At 30.6% G+C, this 8,083-nt stretch overlaps 1 long non-coding RNA gene across 1 annotated transcript; it reads right to left on the reverse strand.

Moving 5' to 3' along the window:
* Positions 1-5,829: 5,829 nt before the first annotated feature.
* Positions 5,830-7,978, reverse strand: LOC132622512 (uncharacterized). Its single transcript, XR_009575924.1, has 3 exons — positions 7,825-7,978; positions 6,761-6,805; positions 5,830-6,143 (listed from the first exon to the last, which is right to left on the reverse strand). It is a non-coding gene; the product is annotated as an uncharacterized LOC132622512 (long non-coding RNA).
* Positions 7,979-8,083: the final 105 nt, after the last annotated feature.

Genomic DNA, 8,083 nt, shown 5'->3' on the forward strand with positions numbered 1-8,083 from the left:
GTTTTATATTACTTATCCACTTTTTTCTTTACACGTTTTTTGAACTCATAAATAAAAATATATTTTACTACATTAATCTTATCTCTTTCCAATTAATTGCACTCTAATCAATATTGATTACTTTTAAAAAACAAAGGGCAAAGGGGCAAATATACCCCTCAACTATAGGATATGAAGCAAATATACCCTCCGTTAAAAAAAAGGAGGATTTATGCCCTCGCCGTTAATGAAAAGGGGCATATCCTCAACTATAGGATATGGAGCAAATATACCCCTCGTTACAAAATTGGTGCAAATATACCCCTGTCATTTTAAAATGATGCAAATATACCCCTGTCGTTTTAAAATGGTGCAAATATACCCTTTTCACCGACGGATTTTTTTTTTTAAATTAGGTTATTTTTTAATTAAAAAATATCACGTGACTTTAAAAAAAAAAGTCTACCCATTTTTTTGTGTAGACATACTTTTCTAAGGCCACATAGTAATTTTTTCTTTTGATAAGTGGGGTCTGTTCGTTTAAAAAAAATATCTCCGTGACTTTAAAAAAAATAAGTCTACTCATTTTTTTAAAAGAACCAGACCATACCCATCAAAAAAAAAAATTACTATATGGCCTTAGAAAAGTATGTCTACGCAAAAAAATGGGTAGACTTTTTTTTAAAGTCAGGTGATATTTTTTAATTAAAAAATAACCTAAATATTTTTTTTTAAATCCGTCAGTGAAAAGGGTAGATTTATTTATTTTTAAGTCACGGAGATATTTTTTTTAAATGAACAGACCCCACCTATAAAAAAAATTACTATGTGGCCTTAGAAAAGTATGTCTACGCAAAAAAACGGGTAGACTTTTTTTTAAAGTCACGTGATATTTTTTAATTAAAAAATAACCTAAATATTTTTTTTAAAATCCGTCAGTGAAAAGGGTCGACTTATTTTTTTTTTAAATGGGTAGACTTATTTTTTTAAAAGTCACGCAGATTTGTTTTTAAACGAACAGACCCCACCTATAAAAAAATTACTATGTGGCCTTAGAAAAGTATGTCTACACAAACAAATGGGTAGACTTTTTTTTAAAGTCACGTGATATTTTTTAATTAAAAAATAACCTAAATATTTTTTTTTTTAAATCCGTCAGTGAAAAGGGTAGACTTATTTTTTTAAAAAAATGGGTAGACTTATTTTTTTTAAATGAACAGACCCCACCTATCAAAAAAAATTACTATGTGGCCTTAGAAAAGTATGTCTACACAAAAAAATGGGTAGACTTTTTTTTAAAGTCACGTGATATTTTTAATTAAAAAATAACCTAATTTGTTTTTAAAAAAAATCCGTCGGTGAAAAGGTATATTTGCACCATTTTAAAACGACAGGGGTATATTTGCACCAATTTTGTAACGAGGGGTATATTTGCTCCATATCCTATAGTTGAGGGGTATATATGCCCCTTTTCATTAACGTCGAGGGCATAAATCCTCCTTTTTTTTAACGGAGGGTATATTTGCTCCATATCCTATAGTTGAGGGGTATATTTGCCCCTTTGCCCAAAAACAAATAATATTGAGGACAAAGTAGGAAAAACTTAATTAATTCTATCTTGATTTTATAAATGGATAAGTATTTTGGGATGAATATTTATAGTAATGTGGATAACTAATATGGGACGAAGGGAGTACCAGTTTAAAATTAAAGTGAGAAATAGTGCGTATATAGTTTCTCCCTCCGGATCAAAAGAGTGTCCACTTAGCCATTTGCAGACCCATTAAGAAAATACTAACTCCTAGAGAAAAAGAGATAATTTGACTAAACTGTCTCTAATTAAATAGATATTGAGATTTGATCACATAACACTTAATATGGGCAAATTTGGAAAAACAAGATTAATTCTTTCTTGATTTAATAAGTGGACACCCTTTTTAACCCAAAAAAAAAAAAGAATAAGTGGACACACTTTTTTATCCAGAGGAAGTATTAGTTTAGTAATAAAAATATGTGTGCAAAATTCATATCTTGCATTCACTCATCAGTACAAAGATCGACGAGTAAAACACAACCCCCATACGCAATATATATATATTATAACTAGTGGATACGTCCGCGCTTCACGTGGTAATAAAATACCTCATTAAAGCTCATAATTTTTTTTTTATAATAATGAAATATTACAATCATTTAAAACTTCAAAAATTTTAAGCACTTTTTATTTTTCAAACATATGAATTAGATTAGTCAAATGCGTTTATCTAACTTTGATTTCTGTAATAATAAAATATAGGTAAAGATAAAATTAATTTTTGTTAAAAATTATGTATAGAAGAAATGAACTTAAAGAGCAAAAAGAAAATGAAAGAGGAATAAGATCACAAAATCGGATCCGTCTACCCCAAATCTTCTAAATGAAATACTAACTTTTTATTGTACCTGCCTTTTCTCTCTATTTTTGTGTGCCTTTATCGTTATATGGTCTTTATTTCTAGATCTCATACTTCCCTGCCTAGTTAATTTCCTAAATGATTTGGGTATTCCATTTTTTAATTTCTTCTCCTTCGATTCTTTTTAACTTTTCATTACCGGCCACTTTTTCGATATAAAATAATACTACTTTTTTTCTTCAAAATCATCAAATTATACCAAATTGCAGAAATTCGAAAAGTTATGTTCATTCTTTTTGAAAATTTCTCTTATAAAATCAAAATACAATTTCATAAGAAAAGAATGGCCTAGGAGATATAATCTGTAGGAGCTTAGGTTTTGCATGAGCTACATCTATGGAAAATTATTATTCTAATTTCATATATAAAAAGATCATTGCATTTTCACTCTCTAGTTCGAATTGCTAAAAAAATTATTTCAATTTTTGTCGTTCCTACTTCTTCCTCCTCTTTGGTATCTTTCTCGCCATTTATTTTCTTGTTATCTTCTTCCGGTCATTTACTTGTTGTCTAGATAAATAAATAAAAATCAGAGATTTAATTCTCAAATATTTTCTAATTGAAACAATTTTTTTCAAGGTATTCTATTATGGTAAGCAAAATAATCCAAATAAATCTGGCTAAGGATAGCATGGGCCATTTTTTGCATACAAAAAATAAATTAGAAACGTGCACTTCCCTTATGCATCCAACTGCTTCACTAATGTGAATAGGACCTAAATAGGATAAGAGAATTGATAAGGGGAATAGAGATGATGATAGAGATCATACTTAGAAACAGAAGAATTTCGTACGGGTACCCATTTCAAACAATGATACAAGATAAGATTCCAAAATAATTAGACCCCCAACGTTGAGAAAAAGGAGTTTAAAAGAATAATGTACACTGCACATATAACACAATGAAATGTACGTTTTAACATCTCACGAAAGAAACATAAAGACTACCAGTAAAACACCACAATGAGGGCGTGCACCAAGTAGTAAATACTTACCTAGATCATACAGCAGCATTTCATTATTTATTTTGGAAAGAAAAAAATCAATAACAGACTAATAATTTTATAACCTATCCTGTTTATGTGATAAAAAAATCGTACCTTGGAGAGGGTTTAAGACAAAAAAAACCCCATAATTAAGCAAGAAATATTCAACGTCATAGAGATGAAAGTGACCCTACTCAAACTCGAGTACATAACACTTAATAGGGGCAAATATGAAAAAACAAGATTATTTTTTTTTTGATTTGATAAGTGGACACTCTTTTTGACCCAAAAAAAAAAGATTAAGTGGACACTTTTTTTTATTCGGAGGGAGTATTAGTTAAATAATAAAAATATGTGTGAAAAAAATCATATCTTGCCTTCATTGATCAGTACAAAGATCCACGGGTAAAACACGACCCCCATACGCAATACATATACTATAATATGGCATATCATTTCAGGATCATTAGAGGCATGTTACTACGGTATGATCATCTGTCTGAACACATGTGAGTTTGCTTTAATTAAGGAGATAATCAATCAGAATATAGATTCTTAGTAACTCTATAACATAAAGAAGGAATATTATTTGCACACATTGGCCCTTTTATTTTGAGATTTGCTCTTAGTTAGCAATGGAAAATCCACAATCCGAATATACCATGAATGTTATAGTTTTCGAGAAAATAAAACTCAAAAAACTCCTTTTTGTTTCCTGCAAACTTGCACATCAACCCCGGCTGCTACAAATGATAGATCCATTGATTTTATAGTTCTTTATAAATTTAGTTTTAGTTTTATATTCTTTTTACAATGAGAGATATAAAAATGACACATAAAAGATTGAAAAATGGCATTTCTTCTATTAAAAATTATAAGTGATCATAAGATATTAATTCCTCCCAAAAAAAAAAAAAAAAATTTGAGTCAGCAAAAGATGATATTTTGTCAGCGATTGGCCAAAAACTAAAGTATTTTCATGAAGAAAACAAACAATAAATAGAGACCTAGTGGGATATATGGATTAAATGCGATTACTACCCAAAAAAAAGACTGAATGCGATGTGGATGAATAATTTTCCACTTGCTCGAACGATAGGTATAGGTACAATTCTCACAATCCCCATTTCAACAAAATTGTTACTCTTAGATTGATGAAGATTCTATCATCGATCAATCGAAATATCCATGCCTCAGCCTCAAGTACTTATACTTTTTCTTCATTTATTTTTCAATTGACTTGTATTTTCACTATCTGTAAACAATTTAACTTAAAATTCTTATTTAACTTTGATGAGATGATTTATAGACATACAAATGTCTAAGACTTATTTTAGAGTTTAGACCACACGTTCCAAAAATTCTCATTTATTTAGTGTATAGTTAAATAGTATTACATAAATTAAGACGAATAAAGTAATAAAGATATCCTTTAAAAGAAATGTCGATGAGTCTGCCCCTACACGGAAAAGAAAGAAGTTAGAACCACATGTTATCTGTTTTCTGATTTACGTAAACGAAAGAAAATTTTCATAGCTCCGTGTTTCTACTAACATTTTCCTTTGACAATTATTCCACTTATTCGATGAGGTGCAAAATCTCAGAAGCCTCCATAAGTAAATTATAAACATTTCACAGTTATAACATCCACCAGTCAAACCCTAGATCACCTAGTTCGAGATAATTTAGGAATAATAATATTGAAATTCTAACATTCACACTAGCTATCACTACTAAAAAAACAGTGAAATTCGACCAAAATTTTCGACCACACGCGGTCGAAAAAGGCCAATTTTCGACCAAAATTTCGACCACAAGGCATGGTCGCTAACAGGTAGGGTGAAATTTTTTTCGACCTCACGCGGTCGAAATAATTTTTCTACCTAAATTACAAAAATAAATTTTTCAACCACGTGAGGTCGAAAAATTTATTTTTATTTAAATATTAATAAAACATTTCGACCGCATTATTTTTATACAAATATTCTGAAAATAATAAAAACATATTTTCAGAATTTCGACCGCATGAGGTCGAAATTTAGCAATATTGTTGCCAGATTTCGACCTCATGAGGTCGAAATTCAAAATGTTGCCCAGATTTTCGACCTCGTGCGGTCAAAATTTTAATTTCTGAGTACAATTTCGACCTTATGAGGTCGAAAATTATCAATATCTGGGTGAATTTTCGACCTCATGAGGTCAAAAATCTGGATTTTTTTTTCCAATATTCAGCTGCTTTTACAGCAGCCCACACCTGCCAATCACACTCATCAACCAAATCAACAATGCAATTCATCAACACGTCCAATTCATCAAAGTACTTCTACAATCATAAACTTCACATTCTAAAATCAAATTCAACCTCAAGTTTCTATTTAAAGTACTTCTAAATATCCTTAAAAAGTACATTCAAACACTTGAACATCGTAAAGTTAAACAACCATAAACTACTTTCTACATTCAAACACTTAAACATCGTAAAGTTAAAACATCCATAAACTACTTCCTACAATCAAATTCACCTTCAAAAGTACATCTAATTCGAATTAAAACTATCATGAAAAAAAATATACATATCCAAGAAAACATAGCAATATTACAATCCAAAAGTATATGAATCAAAAAAGTCAACGTTGGGGTTAGAGACATCAGCGTTCTTCGCCTTCCTCGTGTGAGCAATCTTGAAGACTTCATCTTCAGGTATTTCCTGACCCCTCTCGAGCGTCTACAAATAAATTAAGATTAACAACTAATTTCATATCCAAAGCAATGGCCCAAGTAAAAAATGAAATATGGGAGATATTACTATGTTAAAATGAAATATGGGTTCTCCTTTTACTAGCTACTGATTCATTTGGCCAGATATAAAATATTGGAAGCTGTTTGTGTATCTTTTCAGAAATTTTTGCTTGTGACCTGAATGGTATTGTATGTTCTTCTAGAACTTGGAGCTTATTTTTGGTCCTGTGGCTTTGTATTTCATATTCTGCCACACTTATCATGGTAGGAATTGACAATTTTTGTTAGTGTACTTCACAGTACTGTTTTCTCAACATTATTAGGATATTCTCTTTTAACATCTAAAAAATCAGGAACAGCCCAAGTACTCTATGTTATTTTTCTTTTGAAAGATGAACTTGAAGATGTTGCTACACTTCATGTAAAGTAATTTGATAGTTGACACTAAAAGCCACAAATAAAAGCCTCATTTTTCATTAGCATTAAAGCAAAAGTCTTAATAACCAGTTTTTTTAATAAGAAATAAATCCAAAAAAAAAGTCTTGATAATAAGTTTTTGAGTAGGTCATAAAGCATCAAAAGTAAACAAATGAAAAAGCTTACCTCTTGATGGACCAAGGGATCCCTTACAATTCCACCTCCTCCAACCTAACATATATATAAAAGTTTACATCAAAATATGGAAGTACCTTGCAAAATCAAGGCAACTCTTAAGAACACAATAGAAACCAATGCATCTTGGTAGCAATACCAATACAAGAGATTTTAGATAAGCGCAAATGATGAGTTATCAGTGGAATATTTACAACTATTTATCTGATTGAATCAACAAAAGGCTTGAAAGATATATCAGTGAAGCCAATCTTTTATACCCTATATTTCCATATATAGAATCCTTCACATGCAAAATCCATCACAAAATTAACATAGAGATATCTTTAAGAGCAGAATAAAAGCCAAGGCATAATGAAAGCAGTACTAACTACTAAGACAAGACTCTAGATATGCACAAATGATTAAGCTTCAGTTGATGGGTTATCCTTAATAGATCTGATAGGTGCTTTGTAACTGTTAGGATTTCATAGTTGGATCTGCTGTCCTATTTTCTCTGAATCTATGGTTTTGGCACTAAGCTAGTGCCTTTTCTCAATATACAAGTCACCATTGTCAAAAAAAATTTAAGTCTGATTGAGGCATCACTTGGCTTAAAAGGACATTGATAAGCTGATGCTTATACCCTATTATTTCCATATGCAGAATCCTTCACATCCAAACACATACGAGAGCAATACTCCCTCCATTTCACTTCCAGATCTCACTATGAGTTATAGTGACCGCAAAGCTAATAAAAAGTACTCTATTTATATCTTTTTACCTCCATCAACCGGAATAGGTTAGATAAAGCACTGATAGGCAGAATAGGCAAAAAGCAAGCATATTCTAAAGTAAAAAAATAATGATGAATATTATGACAGAGCATATCTAGCAACTTAGATTCTTCCCTAGAACAAAAGTGGCAGCTCAATTAATACAGGATCAGCAAAAAAGTAAACAAAGTTATTGTACTAAAGAGAGTCAAATCCAGAAAACACATCTTCTCTCTCGAAGTTGATCATTAAATGAACACCAAATGCCAAACTAATTGCTATCACATTTAATAAAACTACCTGGCAAACAGATTGACCGACTCTCTCAGGGTATTCTCCTCCAGTAGCTCTTGATGCTCCCACAGCCTGTCATCAATTTACATAAATGAAATTTCAAATCTTTCACGCTGTCTTCACTAAAAATTAGAAGTACAAAATGTACAAAAAGAGAAAATCTTTCTTCTTTCAGGCTACAATTTTCAAAGATTAAAAATAGGTATCACTAATGTCTAGAAAGACTAAAAATCATAAATGAAGATAGATATCACTAATGTCTAAA

Source organism: Lycium barbarum, chromosome 2, assembly GCF_019175385.1.
Source record: "Lycium barbarum isolate Lr01 chromosome 2, ASM1917538v2, whole genome shotgun sequence".
In the NCBI taxonomy this organism is placed as follows: Eukaryota; Viridiplantae; Streptophyta; class Magnoliopsida; order Solanales; family Solanaceae; genus Lycium; species Lycium barbarum.